We start from the raw sequence: 23,989 nt of genomic DNA on the forward strand, positions 1-23,989 counted from the left end.
GGTTTGCGATGCCCTCCCTTTCACCACCCAACCCCATCCACCTAAAATCCTACTCATTCTTTTATGGCCAGAGTCTTTACTCCATGAAATATTGCCTAAATTCCTCTTACTCAAAGCTTTAAGCATTTGTCCTTTGAATTCTCAGTAACATTTTGTTGATACCTCTCAACTTTAATTCTGCGTTTCCATTTGACTCCATGAGTATAGTAACTATTTTGTAGGTGTTCAACAAATGAGTGTTTGCTAATGCATATATGTATGTATGTTTTTGTGGTTGAAAATTGGAACACAGGTGTAGGAGATAACGTTCTTTCTCCTCCATGAAGGAGGCCACAGCAGGGTCATTCTCATGCTTTTTACATTGTTCTTCCTGAGTTGCTGGTAATCTATTGTACTAGATCTGAGGATTCAATAGACCCTGCTGTACTGAGCAAAATTTAAGGAAATAAGCAAAAGCTGACCTTATTTCCTCCTGTGACATGGTTTGGATTTGTATCCCCACCCAAATCTCACGCTGAATTGTAATCCTCAGTGTTAGAAGAGAGGCAGGTGGGAGGTGGTTGGATCATGGGGATGGATTTCCCCCTTACTGTTCTTGTAATAGTGAATGAGTTCTCACGAGATCTGGTTGCTTTCAAGTGTGTAGCACCTCCCCCCAACCTCTCCCGTCCTCCTGTTCTGGCCACATAAGAAGAGCCTGCTTCCCCTCCCCCTTCTGCCATGATTGTGAGTCTTCTGAGGCCTCCCCAGCCAGGCTTCCTATATAGCTTGTGGAACCATGAGCCAATTAAGCATTTTTTCTTTATAAATAACCCAGTCTCAGGTTTTTCTCCATAGCAGTACAAGAACGGACTAATACATCCCCTAAAACCCATGGTTGATGCCCTAAACCATTCACATTGTTCCTAAGTGCTGAGAAGAGTTGAGGCTGCTCTCCTACTCCAGCAAAGCCCCGGAAATGCAAATGTCCCAGCCTCATCTGACCAATCCAGATCCCATGGCCATAGGCACTCACACTGAGAAGCCCTTCTGCCACAGTAAGTCATGTCAGCGACGTTAAAAAAAAAATAAGATTTTTCTACGGAGGCTCAAACTTTTCCTTTATAAGTCACTTGTCATCTCTGGCGACAGGACAGCTAGAAACTCAGAGATTCCAGGGAAGCTTTCCAGTTGTCATGGTAACTGACCCAATGTGCTGCTGAAACTGTCCTCATAGCTAACCGACCATTACAGTGGTCCTTCACTGGATGGGGTGACCTCAGGAAATTCATTTGGAGTATCTCTCCACTGCCACCTTGAGGTCACTGGCATTAGTGCATCCTCCTTCCTCTTGTCACTGAACAGATACCGGCCTGAGGGATTTGCGTGCTCTCTCTGCCTCCCATGACAGGTGCTGCAGCAGGCTCAAGACACAGCATTGCCCTTATCCCTAGAGCTTAGTCACTCTCGCTGTTCTTACTACAAGGCAGACCTGTCAGCAGAAACATGGATGTCTTAGTGCTCAATGACATATGCTAGACAAAGCATGCTGCTTTCTCTAAAAGAAAAGCTTAGGAAAGAAATGGAATTATAAAAATTTAAAAAAGAATCTCTTTCAGAATCTCTACTCCCATGAGATGTCCCGGTTTCGAACTTTTAAAAGCAAAAATAAGAATAGTGACCAAGAAATACATATTTATGTGTGTAAAAGATAGATAAAATAAGGCATTGTTTAATTTCCTTCTGACTTTCCGAACAATTTTATATCATGGACACGAATACTTTCTCATTTTATATGAGTTTTTTTTTTTTAACCTGAATAACACAAAGTCTATTTAAAACTATTTTACCATTTACAACCCTGGAATAAACTTCTTTTTCTTGGGTTGTGCCTGGTGGTTGGTTTGAAAATCTACTGGCTCCTTTTCAGAGTGTTTTTCTTAAATAAATGTCTGTCACATTAATGGTTAAAATCAACTAAGTTCAATCATACACCTGAAACTAACTAAAAGAGAATAATTCAAACGTTCCCAGCTTAAAGAAAGAATGAATTTTTAAAGTGATGGATATCTCAATTACCCAGATTTGATCTTAACACATTATAAGAATGTATCAAATTATTACATGTACCCTCAAAATATGTACACCTAATATATATAAATTTAAAAAATCAAGTTCCTTTAGGAAGAAAGGGACACTGATTTCCTCATTCTATTTAGGTGATATATTGCCCTCTAGTGGCGTGATATGCTAAATAGTGATATAAATCCAATGAGGGATGAATTTGCCTCCATTCATTCAGTGGGTTATTGAAGAGCTACTCTGTGCCATGTACAGCTCTGGGTTCTGCCCGGGTACAGCATCAAAGAAGATAAGCCAGTGTCTTCAGTTCAAGGAGCGTATATTCTAATGGGGGGATATAGAAAATTAAAACTTAAATAAGAAAAATCTTAGTGATATATGCTCTGTAGAGAATTAAAATAGAGTTATGTGGAAGAAAGTGGTTGAGTAGATACTTTAGATTGAACCATCTAGAATGTCCTCCCTATGAAGGTGATATATACCCTTAGATGTGAATGCCAAGATAGCTAGCCAAGACGAAGATCAGGAGAAGGAACATTTTAGGCAGAAGAAACAGCTGGAGCAAGAAGTTTAAGAAAGAAATGAGAGGTGTTCAAGGAACAGAAAGATGGTCAGAGCGGCTGGAGCTTGGTAGATGGGAGAATGGCACAAGATGAGTTTGGAAAGGGCAGATGATGGCCAGATCATACAGGTCCTTGGAAAACCAAAGAGAAGTAAGCTGAAGATATCAAGCAGGGGAATTACACAATTTGATTCACATTCTTTAAAAACTCTGGTTACTATGTGGAGAACAAATCCCATGTGGAGAACAGAGGAGGCTGCTATAGTAATCCTCCAGGAGAAATGATGGAGGCTCGGCCCAGCATGACATTGGTGGGAATGAAGATGGCTGACGCATTTAGATATGTTTTAAAGGTAGTATCAATGGGATGTGTTCATGGCTTGGATATAGGTGGTGAGGTAAAGAGAGGACTTGAGAATGACACCTTGATTTTTAATTCACTAACAGAATGGAAGAAAATGATATATACCAAGATGAGAAATATTGCTTGAGTGTTGTGTTTGGGAAGCAAATCAGGTCATGGTCTTCATAATCAGGATACAAAATACAGAACAACTTTTTTTTTTTTTTTTGAGATGGAGTCTGGCTCTGTCACCAGGCTGGAGTGCAGTGGCGCCATCTCAGCTCACTGCAACCTCTGCCTCCCCAGCTCAAGCAATTCCCCTGCCTCAGCCTCCCCAGTAGCTGGGACTACTAGCAATTTTTTTTTCTTTTTTTGGTATTTTGGTAGGGACAGGGTTTCACCATGTTGGCCAGCATGGTTTCGATCCCCTGACTCATGATCTGCCTGCCTCAGCCTCCCAAAGTGCTGGGATTACAGGCATGAGCCACTAAGCCCAGCCAGAACAACTTTTTAAAGAATGTGTTAAACAAAGATGATGAGCCAATAAATATAAATATTCACATTTCAAGGGGTCCAAGAGAGCTAGAGAGTTTATCAAAGGAAACCAGGAAGAAGAGTTCTCAGATTGCAGTGTAAGGCACCCCAAACAGCCAGGAAAGAGAATTGAGCACTATGGAGACAAGAGCCAGTGGCTTCGAAACCTTCTAGAGTTGCTTATCTCCCAGTTTCTTCTCTGTATTTTGGGAACTGACATTATGCACCACAAGAGAAGGTTGCAAGAGTCACAGGACATTAGAAGTGAAAAATCTTCGAGGAAAAATGAGCCCAACTCCCCTTAAACCCATCTTTTCCAAATAAAGCAGTGGAGCTCAGAGCCCAGGGAGTAGAAGGGATACCAGCATTCATGGCCCTAATGCAACATGTCAGACATGATATGAAGAACATCACATGATCTACCCCATCATGTCTTTGAACAATTTTGCAAAGTGTGCATAAATTTCCATTTCCAGCCAAGAAAACACAGCACAGGCTCTGGGAAGGCCAAGACCCTACAAATGGTTACTGGAAGAGATGGGATGAGAACTCTCATGTTCCAGTGCTCTACAATCCATGCAATGCTGGGCTAAAGAAGATTTTTGAAAATGTGAGGAGGGAAATGAAACTAATTTGGGTAAATCTTTTTAGAGTTTAATATTCCATCCTTTCACCTATACATGTTGGGGCAAGCCAGATTGCAATGCTTCTATGAAGCAGCCAAGCAAATTCTTCCAGCTAAATTTGGGGAGGAGGAGGATGATGATGATGATGATGATGATGATGATGATGGAGCTGCCGTTTACTAAGTGTTTTCTATGTTCTAGTGTTTCAGATACATTCATTTGCTTCAAGACAACAAATCTGCAATCTATTATCTCTCTTTTCTAGATGAAACTAAGACATAGGTTAAATGATTTGCCCAAGGTCACGTCATTACTCTGCTCAGTGAAAAACCCTGATGTGGACACAGGCCTATCTTCTTTCTCTGCCCATGTAGCCTTTTTAACATCTTCTCTTCTCTGGAGTCGTAGTGCCATGGCCCACACAGGCATGTCCTCATTTGCAGCCCTGGAGATACAAGGAATGGGACTATAGCTGGAGTGACCTTTGTGCCACCATTAAGTGTCACACACAGTATGAAATTCTATCTAACACTGTACTCTGAACCACAGGACAAGTGAGAAGAGGAAAGAAAAGCAAATGTGAGCCAGCCATGTGATCCCATGGCTACCCTAAGGGCCTATTAATATGATTCAGAGATGCCTGAATAACTGAGTTTTCTGCAGTTCCATAGTTTAGGAGTGAAATGAGACAGTGTTCGCCTAGAGAGACCAAGAACTGAGTGAACGCCTGAGTATGTCATACCATGCTGTGCTCTGTAATCACGTTGTTTATTGCATAACCCCAAGATTATCAGACGCATCAGTCCCAGATGAATATATAGCACTGGCATATATCCAGACTAGTTAATATGTAGAACCCTCTAATCTCATAAAATTGAAGGAGGACAGTCTTTCTGTGATGCTCAGTGACAAGGGTATTTTTAGCCCCCTCTCCTTTGTGAGGATTGGAGAATTTGAAAACTTGTATCTCTGCCTGCCCTAGATAACTCTATTACTTAGCTTGACTGTAATATTGTTTGACTTAATCACATGAAGTCTGAGTCATTGGTCTCTCCATCAACCCAAATTTGCTGTTGACATTTGTCCATATAGTCACCTTGCAGATTAGCGATGGCGGGGAGAAGGTGGAGATTTAATGACTTTATTCCAGACCTATCATAGAGGAAGGGACCAAGATGGTGTTGCAGTGTTGGGTTGATCAGCTGAGTACCTGTGGTGTGAGATAGCTAAGGGCTTCAGATATGTAACAAGAGGAACCATTTGTGAACCATGACCTTGGGTCTGGTCTGCTAATTTAAAATAGAGAATTTTTTTCCCCCCAAATGAGTGTGAAATTGGCCATGCCGTGGCTATTGTTTTTTGCTCTGGTGAAAATAATTGAGCCAATAGAGGGAGCTAAAGTTGTATGAATGGAATTTCTGGATACACAGTGTTATTGCAAAGAAATTCCCAAATACTTGAAAGGTGTACTTCAGGGAATTTGGGGATGCAGTGGAAAAGAGGCAAATAACCAATAAAAACATTGCTAACAAGACAGCGGTTGGTAACTGGTGATCACCCCAATATCTAAACGTGTAATTAGAGTGGATATCATGAATGAAAGGAAAACTTCTTGGCATGACTATTATCTGGGTGACTAGGATACAAAAAAATATGCTCTTTTCTCTCTCTTAATTGGCCATGTTAAAAGAGAATCTCTAGATTTATCAAATCTTTGTATTTATCAAGGCTAAGAGGTGTGATAAATTCAAAATAGTGCAAGCTCTAAGGAAACAACAGGAAGTAGAACTTTTAATTAAAGAAACAGTGAATGTGTGGGTATTAATAAACACTAATCTTTTTCACATTAGCTCAGTTTGGCCAAGAAAATGTTAGATGGGACCTATTAATTTACCTTGGACTGAGTTCCACAATTGTGTAAAAAAAAAGTTCAGCAAGCTGGGAAAGAATGGGATTTAGTGATTGATCTTGATATTGCCGTGATAATGCCTTCTTTTCCACCCCTAAGAGACAGAACCAGCAGGGACCATTTACTTTTACATGCAACATAATATACTTTTATTATGTTGTCTTAGGACTATATTAATTATTCTATTTATGATAATAATTAAGAAGTAATCTGACCATGATAACTGCTATGGATTGAATGTTGGTGTCCCTCCAAAATCCATTTGTTAGAACTTAACCCACAAGGTGATAATAGTAATAGGTGTGGCCTTTGGGAGGTGATTAGGTCCTGGGGGCTCCACCATCATAGACAGGATTAGCGCCCTTATAAAAGGGCTTGAGAGAGTGAGTTCACCCCCTTCAGTCCTTCCACCACGTGAAGACGCAGCAACAAGGCGCCACATTGGAAACAGAGTTTGGGTCCTTACCAGACACTAAATCTGCTAGCCCCTTGATCTTGTACCTTCCAGACCACAGATTGTGAGCAATAAATTTCTATTGTTTATAAATTATTCAGCATAAGGTATTTTGTTATAACAGCCCTAATGGATGAAGACAGCAACCATCAACTTTTTTTTTTGTAATAACTTTTTATTTTGAAATATTTTAAGACTAACCATATTTTTTAAATTGGTGATAAGTGAGAAGAACATTGTTACCTGTAGAAGGGGACAGAAAACATGGCATCATCTTGTTGGCTGGTAAATATACCTAAATATAAGGGCTAGTACAAGTCTTAAGCGTGTCTTAGCATATGCTGGGCTAAAGATTCACAGGATCATTCATTGATACAAAAACAATTGGCTGAGAATATTTTTAATTTCACCATGAAATGGAAGCAAATGGGCTGACAGAATTATTTGGATGTTTTAGTCTATTTGTACTGCTATAACAAACTATCGCAGACTGGGTCATTTATAATGGATGGAAATTTATGTCTCACAGTTTTGGAGACTGGGAAGTCCAAGATTCGGTGCCCATATTTGATGCATGGTGAGAGGCTTGCTGCTGAGTCCTCACATGGTGGAAGGGTAAAAAGGGCCTAAGTCAGTTTCCTCCAGCTTTTTTGTAAAGCACTAATCCATTCATGAGGGAGGAACCCTCATGACTTAATCAATGCTGTGGTGTCAATGTGTCACCCAAAATTCACGGGGTGGAAACTTAATCCCCAATGCAACAGTGTTCTGTGGTGGGGCCTTTTGGAAGGTGTTTAGCTTATGAGGGCTCTACTCTCATGAATGGATTAACACCACCATGAAAAGGTCTTGCAAGAGAGGTGTGCTCATTTTTTGCCCTTCCGTCTTCTGCCATGTAACGATGCCACAAGAAGGCTCCACCAGATGCTGGTGCCTTGATCTTAGGCTGCTTAGCCTCCAGAACAGTGAGAAATAAATTCCTGGGGTTTTTTTTGTTTGTTTTTTTGTGTGTTTTTTGGTCAATTAGCCAGCCTTAGGTATTCTGTTATAGCAGCACAAAATTTGACTAAGATATTTCCCAAAAGGCTGCACCTCTTACTACCACCATGATGGAGATTAAATTTCAATATGAATTTTGGAGGGGACACCCTCAAACCACAGTATTGGATATTGGAGAAGTCATCCCATACCTGGGTGTACTTTGGTTATTTGTTTTGTCAAATGTCACATTGAAAACCCTGCTTTTAAGTAAGGAGAAAAACAGAAGATGCCACTGGGTCCTTATAAGCTTGTTGATCCTATAATTTTGGAAGTTTGCATAATAGAAACCTTTTACATTCAACACTCTGCAGAAACCAGGAGGGGTGTTAGTCATGGGACTTTAGAACCTGAAGCTTACCTAATGCAGCTGCCTGCCACTCCACTTTGAAAGCATTTTCTGCTTGTGATTACTGGTTAAGATGCCATGTTCCTATAAAAGAAAATTAAAGAATTCTAATGCCAGAAATTCCAAAACTGTCCTTGGTAACATTTGACAGATTTTTTAGATACTGGAGGAGCAGCTCAAAAAAAGTTAGTGATAAAATAGAAAAGATATATTAAAGAATATACAAAAGGAAGCAAGCTCGTAGTGGACCATGGGATCCATAGCTGGCAGCTGCAGCCCTGGAGCCAAAACTGTCCTCACCATCAGGTTTGCTTCCGGCAATAGGGATTTGTGAATATACGAGAGTATGAATCCAAGAGAGCATGGCCAAGGCCAAGTTTAGTTTACTAAGCACAGTACTCAATTAGCTGAGAAGCGTTATGGAAGTCCGTGACCATCCTCTCAGCCCATGGGCTAAGTAGAAAGTCTTCTGGTTGACTCTACTTTCCAACACAAAAACACCTCTCATTTGTTCAGCAAGTGCTAAAAATACCTCAATGTCGAGGCAAGATTTATGCAACAGCTACAGGTTTTCTGACTTGAAATAGGAATTGCTCATATTGACACCTGTTTGTTATATATAGATGAGAAAGGTGGTGGTAATGGAAACATCAAGGTAGCTCTATCTAACTGTTGGTGAAGATTTTAAAGGTGGTAACTGAGATCTACAAGATGAGTGGATCCCGGAGACCACAAGCTATGAAACATTGGTTTCAATCATGATACGTGATACAATCTTTGACTCCATCGAAAACTGCCTATGTCTGTCAGGATTTCTCAGCTAGAACAATATCAAGAGAAAAATTCTACCTTTTGTTAAAGGGACAGAGCCCAAAGGCATATGGTCCATTATATACTGGCAGACTGACTGTGTTGAACTTTTACCTACAGCACCAGGTAGTTTTAGGTTCTATTGACTGGTATTGACACTTCATTTTCTGGTTTAAACTTTGTCCATCCTGAATCTGAGGCCTTGAATTTACGAGTTTATGAGAATCTGAGGCTTTGAAGTTTGAGCTTAGAATTAACGCACTGGAAATACAAACTTTTCGGTAATTCTGACCCTTACTTAATATATCAGCAATAAGAAAATACATCCTATAAAGTGAAGAGGGCAGGAGTAAGCCAAGAAATATAACACAAAGTAGTCTTTTCATGTTCATATCCCTCCCAAAGTAATAATGTGACTGAAAATTAGAATGGGTAATTGAAGCAATTGTGATACAAAGTCATGACAGGGACATGATGGACTAACTGGCTTTGCAGGCCAGGAGAGCATCTAATACTAAACATACTGGGCTGCAAAAGTGGGTCATGGGTTGAACTTATTTCTTAGATATAAGATCAAGAATGAGGCAATGGGAAGTGATGGATTGGTTCATATCTACCATTCTATATGTTTCTCTTGGGCAATCCATAAACAAGCCCTAATAATCTGGAAGGGTTTTGTGGTACCCTCGTGGTATGCCACCATGTACTGTTGGACTTATTCTTGCTACTACTATAACTACAACTACTGATAAGAATAATAGCAAACACTTAGATAGTGCTTATCATATACCTGGCACTATTCTAAGCATTTTACATCTCTATATATGTTAAACATGGGATTAATTAACTCTGGCAAGTCACTGATTTTCAGAGAAGGTTGACTACTTTCTCAGAGATAATAAAGCAAATATTTCTAAAAATTTTTGAAAAGGGGAGAGAGGGAGGGAATAAAAGAGGGAGGAAAAAGTGGAGTATTAGTAAGGTATTAGTCAAGATGTTTCGATTACACATTATAAAAGTTTCAACTAAAGGCAGCTTAGGTAAGATACAAAATGTGCTGACTCATGTAACTAGAAAGGGAAAGGGCAAGTCATTTCCCTGGAGGACAGATTCCCAGATCCTGCTTAGGGTCCTGTGACACTGACAGCAGGTAGGAATGCCTCTGAATAAAAGCAGGTGGAGCCATTCAAAATGTCCATGGGTCTATCCCTAGGAGCTCCACCCCAATTAATTCCCCTGCAGATGAGACTGCAAAGCATGAACTCAGGTACTCCTCAGGAGCCACCCACATAGAGGGGTAAGGACACCTCTTTTATTTCCACGAGAGTAGGGAAACCTGCAGGGGGCCCAGAAGGTTCAGAGCAGGCTCCAGGTAGAGAGACCACCTGCAAGCATGAAGGGAGCCAGTGTTGTTTTGTTACACAACTGCAGAGGGCACCATTTCTTTATATTCTTTGTGAATGACACTCCTGGGTGTTCAAAGGAGTAGCTCTGCAACAGCCATGGCAGAAGCCAGTGGAGAGTGACTACGGACACAGTAATAACCAGAAAACATTAACTGGTCCCTAAGGAAGCCCATGATGTCCTGGCTCCCTGCAAGGAAACGGAAAAAAATGTGAGAAGGGGTTGCCATCTGGAGACCTAGCAATCTAATGGAAGTGAGAAGGTTGATGGAATCAATATCTCTTATAATCAGTAGCCATGGTCCTGTTTGCCCCCCACCCCTCAGATTGGGCCAGGGGAACTGAAGGTTATATTCCTCTTCTGAGTTTTTGGGAATAGAAATCCTAACATGAGTGAAGGTGACCAATCTTGGGATTGATGCTATTGACAGAGGAGAACAGACAGCCAAAAAGTGCACTGTGCAAGGTTGATATTACTCACAATATAACCATGACATAGACATTCCTAAGAAAACAAATGAAAAAGCAGTAGAGCAAATCATAAACTTCCCCATGCAGCAAGTGTTATTATAATAATAAAAATAAAATATTATTAGTATATTCTTTCATTTGTATTTTGTTTTAGGGCTGCAACCAGATGATGTACCAAGACCACAGTGAGTGCCAATAGGCACACTCCAGCCCTGTGTCAGCCAAGCATTTTGGTGATTAATGTTCTTGGCCCAGAGGAAATAGCACTCTTTCTCTAAATTCAGATTTTTTTTTTTTTTGGGGGGCATACAATTTTGGAAACTAGGTTTAAAATTCTCCACAATGACCATCTTGTCTATGCTCAGGTTAGTCATAGAATTCATAGCTAACCCAAGATTAATTTTCAAACCAAGGAGAAACAGTAGAGGTCATCCACTCCAAGCCTTTTTTTCTTTCTTTTTTCTTTCCTTCCTTCCTCCATCCCTCCCTTCCTTCCTTTCTTCTAATGAATTCACTGATATAACTTATTTTAAATTGCACTTTGATTATAAAAGTAGTATATATTAATATTTAAAAATAGGAAACAGAAAATTTAAACTAAATGCCTCACAATCTCCCACCCAAAAGCAAACACTGTCAACTACAGTCCCCGACTTAGGAGGGTTTAAGATTTTCCACGATATGATTGTGTGAAAGTGACCCACATTCAGTAGAAATCATACTTCAGTACATAAATCAATAAATTACATGGGATACACAGCACTTTCTTATAAAATAGGCTTTGTGTTACATGATTTAATCCAACGGTAGGCTAATATAAGTGTTCTGAGCATATGTAAGGGAGGCAAGCCTAAGCTGTGATGTTCAGTGGGTTAAGGTGTATCACATGCATTTTTGATATGCCATATTTTCAACTTACGATGGGTTTATCAGGATGTAACTCCATGGTAATTGGAGGGGAACCTATGCTTTTATATTCATTATAATAATTGATATAACTCTCTTTTTTGTTCTTTCCCCAAATCTGACCACTTCATCATGAGACAATGCTCCTAAACTGCTGATTAGACACAGGGTTATCCACTGTCTGGGGGAAAGGGTCAGGAAGAGCTACCCCCAAAGATCTTGGGAAATTGACATGTCAGAATATACCTCTCTGATTTTAAAATGGGAAAACTGAGCTCCACTCATTTGCAAAATCCAATGACTCTATCAGGACTCCTCCAATGTAACAGCTAATTGCTTCTAACTTCACTGTGCTCCTTTTCAAGTGTGAGGTCCAGGGAATGGACAGGACGCTGTAGTCCAGAAATGGACAGAATATGTCATGTGGAAAGATGTCCGAAAGGTCTCCACAATTTTCTCTTTTGATGTGTTATGTCTCATCAAAGTGTGAAAACAATTCCTAAGTTAGACAAGTAACAATTTATATCAAGAAAAATACTGTGTTATCCTATATAATGAACAAGGGGTAGGTAAGTATGGTTCAATGTGTCTACTGATATTAATAATGCCCAGTTGAGTTGAAATATGTAGGAAAGTTTTTGAGGGAAGGAAATATTTTCATGACTCTAAATGGCCTTTTGGTTGTCATATTTACTTTGGATGTCCAACAGAGAATAACTATCGATTTGGACATGATGGTAGATTTCACTTTTAAATGAAACAATCAGCAAAAAAAAAAAAAAAAAGAAAAAAAAGAAAGAAAGAAAGAAAGAAAGAAAAAAAGAAAGAAAAAACAAAACAAAAAACCATACAGGAATGGAGGCAAAAGCTTCCAAAGTCCAAACAAATGCCATGTAAACATTCCGTGATCTACTTTTACTTTTAGATTGTAGATCATGTATTGAGAATTTACATGAGTTAGCATCAGAAGGTATCACAAGCCCATTGTACACTCTCTTTCCCAAGTTTCACAATACATGGGAAATTAACATTTGGGTTGCCATTATTTTAATTAAAAATATGATGGCTTTTTGCTGACCCAGATGATCCCTTGTCTATTTCCATCAAAGGCACAGGGTGAGAGAGTGGAGATTTTACTATATTGTCTACTTCTCCAAAAGGGCCTCACCTGGCCTTTGCCTTCTTATCAAGATGGGTTAGCTTCTTGTTAAATGTTAACTATGGACCAGCAGAATCGACATCAGCTTCATCAGAGGAGCTTGTAAGAAATACAGAACCTCATGGCACACTCCAGACTCATTGAATCAGAATCTACATTTTAACACGTTCTCCATGTGATTTACATGAACATGAATGTTTGAGAAGCACTGGGTTAATTGATGATTAAGAAATATAGTGCATCTGTTTGCCCTACTCTCCATCTGTTGCCCAACACACACACACACACACACACACACACACACACACACACACATGCATGCACACTCTTCGGGTTTAAAATTAAAGAACAGACTGGGCAAAATCATGAAAAACCATGGATTTGCAGGATTTAACTGCTGAATGCAATACTAAAAATCATGTAGTCACAACCCTTCAAATGGCAGAGATTAGTAAACATCTCCCACTATTCATTCTCCCCTTCCGCCCTGTAGTAATAGAACTCTCCAAGGTTTAGCTGAGCACACCACACAATAAGACAGTGCATTTCTCTAGCTCCTTTACAGCTAAGAATGGCCATGCTATTAAATTTGAATCAATGAGATAGGAGCACAAGAGACACATTCAACTTCCAGTCAGTTCCTCGGCGAAGTAGCAGCTTTTCACAAACTTCCCTTTTTCTGATGGCTGGGAAGCAGCAACAGCTACAGTAGGTATCTTGGGCCCAGAGATAGAAGTCACATGCTGAAAATGACAGAGCTACTAGACATCCCAGGTTAATAGTTGACCTTCTATAACAGAGCAGCCCAACCACCCCAGAATGTCAGATCAGCCTGGGACATGGAAGAGAAATTCAGCTCTCTCTCATCTTACCCATTGAAGTCACTGTGATTTTAAGTATCTTGATGGCAGCTTAGCCTTTGTGCCCTGATTAATAACTTCACAAGTGAGAAACTGAGGCCCAGAAACTGTATGACTGATGGTGAAAATATCACTTATAAATGTAAAAATAAGCCAGTGGAAAATATTTAAAGATTTTTAGGCCAGGCACTGTGACTCACACCTGTAATCTCAGCACTTTGGGAGGCCAAGGAAGAAGGATCACTTGGGGCCAGAAGTTCAAGACTAGCCTAGGCAACATAGCAAGACCCCTGCCTCCATTGTTACAAAAAATAACAAATTAGCCAGGCATGGTGCTACATGCCTTGTACTCCCAGCTACTTGGGGGGCCAAGGCAGGAGGATTGCTTGAGTCCATGAGGTCAAGGCTGCAGTGGATCATGCCACTACACTCTAGCCTGGGTAACAGAGTGAGAATTTGCCTCAAATCAATCAATGATCAATCAATCAATCAATAAAATTAAAGATTTTTAAAAATGTATACTCAATTTTATAATGAAAACATTTTAAATGTTTTGAGGCCAGATGTGATAGAACACTTTGGCTTTCCTGACTAAGCTTCTTGGCTTGGAGGTGTTCTCTTAGCTACCCCTGAGGAATATCCATACTTGTTTATCACACAGCAGTTACTTGGATGAATGAATAAATAAAAGAATAACGTGAACTCTCTGTTTTTACTAAATCAGCAGGTTAAAAAAATTTTTTTGGCTCCCGCTTATTTTGAAGAATGTAATCTTAAAGCGCATCTTAAGTTGACCACTTGACCCATGTGCCACCATGAAATAAAGTGACAACCAAGAAAGGGTTTCAAATAGGCACAGTTTTCATAGTTTTTAGCATTTTCCTTTCTAGTAGATACATGGGGAGATACTTACAGATCTATGTGTTTGCACTGGGTTAGGACTATGTTCAGCGTTATTTTTTTCGTCTCTGATTTGTGGTCATGGCTTAATAGTCATCAAACCAAAGTCACAAAGACAGTTGAAGATACAGGACACGGTATTGCCAACATGAGGATAGTTTATTGGCTCCATGGTTCAGTCACTTTTGAATTCAGACAGTGTTTGACTAGCAGACTTCTTAACAGATTTTCTAGAATACTATTTCTGTCATTACAAGTTAAATTGTCACCTGCTATACAAAGATCCACACCTAGTAACCCAGTTATATTTATCCAATGATAAAAAAACAAAATGCGACTATATGAGATCATTTTAAAATAAAAAACTAATGCAACACAAAACAATAGCTCCAGGTTGTCTTTAACCATAGCATTTCATCATAGGTTGCCCACAGAAGGATTGCATGCATAGACATTTAAGCAATATGTAGACTTGTAGGTTTTATTTTTCTGTTTGCTAATAGTGCCTATAACTGAAAAAATGAATTATAATATTGACAGAGACTCAATGAATCCAATACAAAGTTGTCTAATACTGTCAAAAAGATATAAATTTAATGTTAACAAAATCACTTAAAATATTTTAAACACATGATAAAAGCCTGTAAACAATTCATATCTCTAGTTTAATTTTTTTCATTAATAAGTCATATTCCCAAATCCAATTAAAGTCTCCTGTTTACACAGTGGTTCTCAATCTTGGCTGCATATTAAAATCACCCAGGGAATGTTAAAAATCCCAAAGTTTAGGCCAAACTCAAGAAATTCCATCAGGATCTCTGGGGGGTGGGACCTCAGCATCAGTATTTTCACCTTTAGTTGTAGGTAGGGATGTTGATTGGGTCAACAGGTGTAAACTATTAACCAAGGGCGACAGATGTTCATTCAGAATAAAGGGACACCAGATGTTCACCAGGCATTCCTTTCCAAGAGCTCTTATTTTGCATCTGAAACACATTTGCCTTCATCAGCTATTTCATGTCTCTTTCACCAAAGTCAGCAAGAGGATTTAGTGCACTCAAAGTAGAGGGGCCTTTTTTTTTCTTGAGGGCTTTTCTGAAAAGCTAAACCTGAGAGAAATGAATAGTTTCTTATCCTCTACATAGAACTCCCATTTAGCTCATTGACCTGCAGAAAGGTTTTTAAATAGCCAGGTGATGTCTTCAGCGGGTGCCTTGTATCCTATGTTAGTCTTCCCAAATGACCAGTCCAATCCAGCCTGTTTTCCCATTTCTCCTTGAGCTCAGACACTTTATCCCTAATCTGTCAGCACAGGAAATTGCGAGCAGGTATTTTATTTCATGCAAGAGCCAGGAAAAACACAGAGGTGGTACGGCTCACTGCTTTGAATACGTGTTCAGCGGGACTGGAAAATTTTCCCTAAAACAAAGTTGTTCTATCTCTGGTGAGCAAGGCTACCCCACACTGAGGACCAAAGAGAGCATTCAATCCTCAGAATGCTTCTGTGTGAAAATGAAAATGAGCAATATTTTTAGTAAAATTAGTAAAAAGTACATGCGATATAGCTTCTAAATATAAAATCATCCACATTGCTGTTCGGCTGCTTCGTTCAGTTTTCTCAGTCATATATGGCAGAGCAAACTACAAAACATCATTTTCCTTGACATGCCCATCCAGAATCAATTGTTTAAAACTGGATGTTTAAATTTGGGCATTTAGAATTATTAAATCACCATGAGCTGAACTGTAGCAAATTATAAAGAAAGGTAAGAACATGGCTAATCAAAGTCCTCTTCAATTCAATAGGTGTTTGCTGACAACCTAATATATATCAGGGATGTGTGTGGGATGAAAGGGTTTCTCTTTCAGCTGCAGCATTTCCCTATTACGCTCAAAGGGCTAATTTCAATGATGAACCTCTTTGTTTCACGGTTTTTGTCTTCGTGAGTTATCCAACAATTTCACTTTCCTGAAACCAGCCTCTGCTATAGACGCCCCTCAAAGACTCCCAGGTATATCTGTTTTTTTAAACAGGTCTATCTATTGTTCAAATACCTATCAGACTTCTCCTCATGGGACAATCCAAATTTTTCATCTCTCTGGCTTTCTTTGTGGAAAGAAGTTAACATTGCCATGATTCTTGGTTGTTATATTCTATTATCTAGCTTACAATATACAAAGACTCCTTGGCGTTACAGCTATTTCAAAGAGGTAATATTTTCAATTTTGTAAATTTTCCAAATGAATATAATTTAAAATATTTAGTTTAAAAAGATGCTAGCTCTCGGCTGGGCACGGCGGCTCACGCCTATAATCCCAGCACTTTGGGAGGCCGAGATGGGCGGATCACGAGGTCAGGAGATCGAGACCATCGTGGCTAACACAGTAAAACCCTGTCTCTACTAAAAATACAAAAATTAGCCGGGCATGGTGGCAGGTGCCTGTAGTCCCAGCTACTTGAAAGACTGAGAAAGGAGAATGGCTTGAACCCGGGAGGCAGAGCTGGCAGTGAGCCGAGATCGCGCCACTGCACTCCAACCTGGGCAACAGAGCAAGACTCCATCTCAAAAAAAAAAAAAAAAAAAAAAAAAGATGCTAGCTCTCTGAGAACCTGTCATAATTTTCCTAATATCACCTTAACACAAAATATGTTAGAGCAAAATAAAATATCTCTTTAAATCTTCCATGTCAGAAAACGACCTTCAATGCAGTCAATAAGCATTTATTGAGTACTGTGGGAGATCCTAAGATTGAAATACAATTTCTTTGCAACTACGGCCTTATAATTTTAATGGAGAACCAAAATATAAAGATATGTATGTATGTGTGTGTATATGTGTGTGTGTGTGTGTATATATATATATATATATATATATATTTTTTCTTTTTTGAGACAGAGTCTTACTTTGTTGCCCAGGCTGGAGTGCAGTGGTGCGATCTTGGCTCACTGCAACCTCCATCTCCACCTCCTGGGTTCCCACCTCAGCCTCTCAAATAGCTGGGATTACAGACATGTGCCACCACGTCTGTACAAAATACATTTTTGTATTTTTGTGTAGACAACTATTAGCATGCTTTTGCCATGTTAGCCAGGCTGGTCTTGAACTCCTGGCCTCAAGTGATCTGTCTGCTTTGGCCTCCCAAAGTGCTGGGATTACAGGCATTAGTCACCATGCCCGGCCTGCATTTATATATTTTAAGGGATTAAGATAGCAACGGAAAGTAATTTTAATGGGCTTTCCAGGGAAGGGGAGAATGACAGGGAAGAAGAGAGGAGAGAGAGACAAAGTTTGGGGTAGGTGTCCACAAGCATGGAGGAACTTAGAGTCTTTTTGAAGTTATCTACTTTGCAGGGGAAGGGTCTTAATAATGATCATGTTAATAACAATGATAATAGCTAATGTCTATTTGGTGTCTGTACCCTGCAACTCCTGGTATTAAATTGTTGTTCCTTACTGTTCACTTAGAATATTCACATAAAAATATTTATTAAGCTTTATCATGGTGCTGGGATACAGAAGAAAGAGTAGATAGAAGATAGCTATGCAAATAAACAAACAAAGAAAGAAAGATATAATAGAAATAGGCACTGAGTGTGGCCATGCATTTCCTCTTAGCTGGCAACACATTCTTGCATTTTTAGGCAAAGCTAGAACTCATTGATCCTCAGAGGCTGTAATGAGGATTTCTATGCAATGTAGCTTTCATCGCTGCAGTATTAACTTTGGTCAAAAGATGGCAGCAAAGTTCAGCTAGCTCTTCGGAAACCACTTCTCAAAAGTGAAGGGAGAATATTCACATCTTTTTACAGGTTAATGGGCAAGTGGGGGAAACGTCGTCTTGCCGCTTGCACATGAAATTGTTTTCAAATTGTACATCACAATATTTATTAAACATTAAAATATCACAAGTTCCATATAAGCCAGGTTATAATACTCAAATTATATTTATTCATTCACTTGTTAATTTGCAAATGTAAATATTCATTAATTTCCCAAATGTTTTAGTACCTGCTAGGCACTAGCACTACACTGAGAGCTGATGATACTTGTCAACCAGAATAGACACAGTTCCAGCTCTCACTGAACATAGGGCCTAGAGTGGGAGTGATATTAAAAAGATAAATATAGAAATGAACTTGTAATTATTCATAGAATGTAATTACCTGTGGTAATTGTATTTTTCAGTTTCCTACTACTTGAGAGTAACAGAAAATACTCAAGCATTTGTTTTTCAATTGCTTGACTAATTATTTGGGTGCCTAGAATAGTGCCTGGCACAAAGTAGGCGCTTAGTAAAGAGCTGTTAAGTGAGTGAAGGAGTGTAATGACAAATCTGAGATACATATGTCCAGAACATGACCGGAGACAAGTTTCTAATGAAGGAACATGACCTGGGTCTGGGAAAGTGATGTAGGTCTGAAGGATGATAGGAGGTAAATAGATGGCTGTGTATGTGTGTGGATTGGAGGTGGGGAGTCTCTGGGCATAGAGTAGACCATGAGTAAAGGCCCTGTGACAATGGTGGCTGTGGGGTAGGGAGGGGGTGGAGAGGAGGCATGGGACCGTGACCTGCTACAGGGAACTGAAAGACCAGTGCGGCCTCATCACAGGGAGTCAGGGGGTTGAACAGTGATGCACAACATAGACTTTGGTGTCAAGAATGAGTAGGAGAGGGACAAGAGTGGATTTGGGTAGAACAGGTGGGAAGCTATTGCAGTCCAGGTGAGAGATGGTGGTAGCTTAGACTAGGGGGCGGGCTAATGGAGTGGGAAGTTGTCAGAGTCACCGATGGGAGCACGTGGTGATATATAGACTATAGAGTGTGAGGGAGAGAGGAGCTCCAAGGATTACTGACTTGTGCAATGGGGTGTGGTAGAAAGGAAATTCTGGAGGAAAACCAATTTGAGAGAGGAAGTAAGATCCTAAGTTCTGTCTGGAACATTCTGAGAATTTGAGACATCCTAGTAGAAATATTAAGTCCATAATTAGATTGAAGGGACAGAGCACAGAGAGATCTGGGGTAGAAATTGATTTGGGAGTCATTGGCATATAGATGACATTTGAAAAGAAAAGCCCTGGTTGAATCCAAATATGAAGGGAGTATAGGGAAAGAAATGGGGACTAAGACTAACCTTGGGGAACTCACATTGGTGCCTGGTGGAGAAGGACAGCTGCAAACAAAACAGAAGTAGCCAGAGAAGAAAGGAGGAGAGCCAGGAAAGAGCGTGTGAGTGCAATGGACAGAACTCTGGACGCAGGAAGACCTTTCTCATGTTCCGAGAAAGGTCAGCATCTCCATCCTCCACCACAGTCCTTCCATCCAGCCTGTTCGTTCATCCATTTAACTGTGGCCCTTGCTAGCTCCAACACAAATATCCTTGGCTCTTGGTAGAGCTAGTCCCAGGAAGTTAACGTCTTTTGAGCCACCAAAATCGTAGATCATGGCAAATAGGAGCAAAGAATAATGGTATGGACATCAACTACAATTAGTTAGTGAAAAATTGATGGAAGAATTTATTTACAGTTCCAAAGAAGAAGACCACTGGACTAAGAGTTAGGAAGCCAGAGATCCAACCTGAGCTTGCCCAATGGCCTGCTGTGCCAGTTCAGGGATTTTTCTGACTATGCTTCCTTTCAGTGTTATTATTATTAAATTTCAGGGCAGGAGACTGTGGTGGGTGAGTGGGAAAAAAGAAGGAAGAAAGGAAAGGAAAATAATACACACTCTGCATACATAATAAGATTCTTATAAAGATCTTACGAGATCAAGTGTCTAAAAGTGCCTCGGAAGACATAACATCAAATACTTTCCTATATGATAAAAGAATTTTAAAAATACTCTCATAAAAATAGAACCATGCAATTGATAAATCTGGAGAATTTCCAGGCATTTATTCCTAAAAAGCTGTGTGAATGCCTTTTATCTCTTTCTATCCTGCTGCTAGCACCATATCCTTTTCTAATTAAAAATAAAAAAATAAAACAAAGAAAAAACTTCTAAAATCTGTTATTGATGCAAGGAAAAGGATACATATATATTTTTAACAATATAGATTCAGGACCACCCAAGCTAATGGATTCTAGGCCAAACAGCAAAAACAAAAGGATTACCACTAAATCCTCCAATCTGTTTTAAAAGCTGGGGAAGATAAGTGATGGGAAGGTGGCTGGCTAGAGGCACCAGACACCAGCCTGTCCACCAAGAAGGACCAAAACAGCAAGAAGATAACCATACCTCGAACAGAGCTTCAAGAGAGACCCCCGGAATTGAGCTAGAAAGTGACAGAGCACTTCTTAGGCTTCTAAGGAGAAGGGAGCTAAGCATCCTGAAGCCAAGACAAATTCCTAATGGCAGGCAAAATACAAGTGAGAGGTCCAAAGTGGTCCACATTCCCACAGTGAACTCCGCAATCCTGGGCATGGGAAAGCCCTTAGGCTCCTGCGGGCCCTGAGACTAGTGTGGGAGCTGCTTGGAGGCCACATAACGGCATTGCTCTGGGGAGGGATTTTGTGCTGGGTCCCAATCCCCCTCCCCTACCCAAGCAGTTGCCGCACAGTAATATTTTGAGAGCCCAGCCCTCACCAAACTTCATCCTGTCCTGGCGGCCCACAGCCCCTGCATCTCCGTATTCCCAGAGCCGTACCGGCATCTCTCATGTCCACCTGAGAGCTACAGTACTGCAACTGTGGTGAGTCCCAGTAGTGCAGCTCCGTACCCAGCAGCCTGGTCCACACCGTGTCCTACCCCCCAGAGAACGGGTGCAGTGCACCAGGGAGGCTGCCCCTGGGAACAAGGGAGCCAAAGTGTGTGCTCACCAGAGCCTGAGAGCCTCCTGCCCTAGGCTGCGGTACTGACACCAACCCTAGCCCCTCCAGGAGCAGGGCCACCACACTTCTCCACAAGCCATCAGGGTGCCTGAGGATTGGCCTGCCCCAGCTACTACCACCAGCACCCATGCATATGCCATCTGGGGTCCTAGGGATAGGCTCACCTGCTGCTGCTACTGGAGCTTGCACACACTGTCCAGGGACAGGCCCATCTCACCCGCTGCTGTACCCCTGGATCATGCTCACCCACCCTGCTGCTGCCAGCTCCCATCCAGGGACCTAGTGACCGGTCTGCTCAGCCTGCTGCCACCAGTGCTGGCACCCATGTGAGTGACCCAGGGGCCTGAAGGTTGGCCCCCCACTGCTACTGCTGCTGCTGGCGCCATATGCACATCTCCCAGGCACCTGAGAACACGCCTTCCCAGCCTGCCACTGCCATCACCTGCACCTAAGTAAGCCGCCTGGAGGCACAAGGACGTGCCTGCCTGGACCTGCCATTGCCAGTGCCAGCACACACCTCCTAGGCCTCTAAGGACTGGCACACCAGGCCTGCCACTGCCACCACTGGTTCCTGAAGACTGGCCCACATGTCATTCCCATCCCCAGCAAAGCTTTGCCTCAGGCTCTACTGCAGCCTAAACCACTGAGAAAATCACAGAAGCCAGTGAGGCTGATTACAGCCAAAGAAATCATACAGAGACTACAGTATGCACCCACCCAGAATCAGAGCCAAAGCACCCTGCCTGACCAACATTGTAGAAAGCTCTTTCCCTATGAAAGCCTATCCATAAAATTGGGAGCAGTGCTGTTACACCAGATGTGCAGATATCACCCTAAGGAAACAAGAAGCATGAAAAAGTAAGAAAACATGACACCTCCAAAGGAACACAATAATTATCTAGCAGCAGATCTTACAGAGAAGGAAATCTATGAAATCCTTGAAAAAGAATTCCAAATGTTGATGTCAAAGAAACTCAATGAACTATGATAAACACTAGATATCAGAGAACGGGCTTCAGTGGCTGACTAGAGGCACCAAGCACTGGCTTCCTCCACAAAGATGAAATAAAACAGCAAGTAAGTAATTACTCTCTCAATAGAGCATCTGAGAGAGAACTTTGGAAGTCAACAGAGAAGTGACAGGACACACCTAAGGCAAGGAAGGAGAGGGAAGGGAGGCAGTCTGCTCTGCTAGGATCAGCTAGGAGTCCAAGAGTGAGGAACCTATGGTGAGGAAAGGGTAGAAGAGATCCTCAATGGTCCACCTCACTACCGCCAACTCCTGCAATCCTAGTCAAGGAAGAGCCCCACTCCACCCTCACAGGTCCTGACACTAACACAGGGAGCTAGTTGCCTGCAGACGGGGCTATGGCATTGGTCCAGAAAGGGAGCTCACCCTGGCTCCCACACTCCATCCAAGACCTAGGCAAAAACAAGCCTGGTGCCATTTTGTGAGCCCAGCCCTCACCAGACTGCATCCTGCCTTGGGGTCCAAGAGGCTTGCACCTCCCCATCCCTGGAGTTCCATTGACACCCCATGCCTGCAGCAGCTGCTATTGCTGGCTGCTGCAATGGGGGCAAAAGTGAAAGCCACTGATAGCAACCTCAGCACCCCTGGCAGTGGGGCTGTCACATATTCGCAAGTGCCCTGAGGACAGAGTCCCCCATGGGCAGCCATTGCTGCCAAGTGCCTAAGCAAGTCCCACTGGCAGTGACCCCATTCCACCTTGGTTAAATTTGCTTTTGTTGCTTGTATTTTTGAGATCTTAGCTATAAAATCTTTGCCTAGACCAATGTCCTAAAGTGGGTCTGCTGTTTTCTACTAGAAGTTTTATCATTTGAGATCTTACATTTAAGTCTTTAATCCATCTTGGTTTTTGTATATGATGAAAGATAGGGGTCCAGTTTCATTTTTCTGTGTATGCCTATCCAATTTCCCCAGCAACATTTACTGAAGAGACTCTCCTTTCCCCGGTCCATGCTCTTGGTGCTTTTGTCAAAAATCAGTTGGCCATAAATATGTGGATTTCTGGGGTCTCTATTCTGTTCCATTGAACTATGTGTCTGTTTTTATACCAATACCCTGCTGTTTGGGTTACTATAGCTTTCTAATATATTTTAAAGTCAGGTTGTTGGATGCCTTCAGCTTTGTTCTACTTGCTCAATATTGCTTTGGTTATTCAGACTCTTTATTGGTTCCATATGAATTTTAGGATTTGTTTTCTATTTCTGTGAAAATGACATTGGTATTTTTATCTGAATAGCATTGAATCTGTAGACTGCTTTGGGTAGTGTGGTCATTTTAACATCACTTCTTCTGATCTATGAGCATGGAATGTCTTTCCATTTTGTTTGTGTCCTCTTCAATTTCTTTCATCAGTGGTTTGTAGTTTTCCTAATGCTGAGGTCTTTCACCTTGTTGATTAAATTTATTTCTAGGTATTTTCTTTATTGTAGTTATTGTAAATGGGATTGACTGCTTGATTTTTCAGCTAGTTTTTTATTGCTGTGTAGAAATGCTATTGATTTTTGTATGTTGTTTACTATCCCGCAAACTTACAGAATTTATTTATCAGATCTAAGAGTTTTTTGGTAGCGTCATTAGGTTTTCTAGATGTAAGAATATACCAACAGCAAAGAAGAACACTTTGACCTCCTCTTTCCCAATTTGAATGCCTTTTATTTCTTTCTCTTGCTTGATTGCTCCTGCTAGGATGTTCAGTACTATGTTGAACTGGAGGGATGAAACTGGGCATACTTGTCTTATTTCAGTT

Source organism: Macaca nemestrina, chromosome 7, assembly GCF_043159975.1.
Source record: "Macaca nemestrina isolate mMacNem1 chromosome 7, mMacNem.hap1, whole genome shotgun sequence".
NCBI classification, from domain to species: Eukaryota; Metazoa; Chordata; class Mammalia; order Primates; family Cercopithecidae; genus Macaca; species Macaca nemestrina.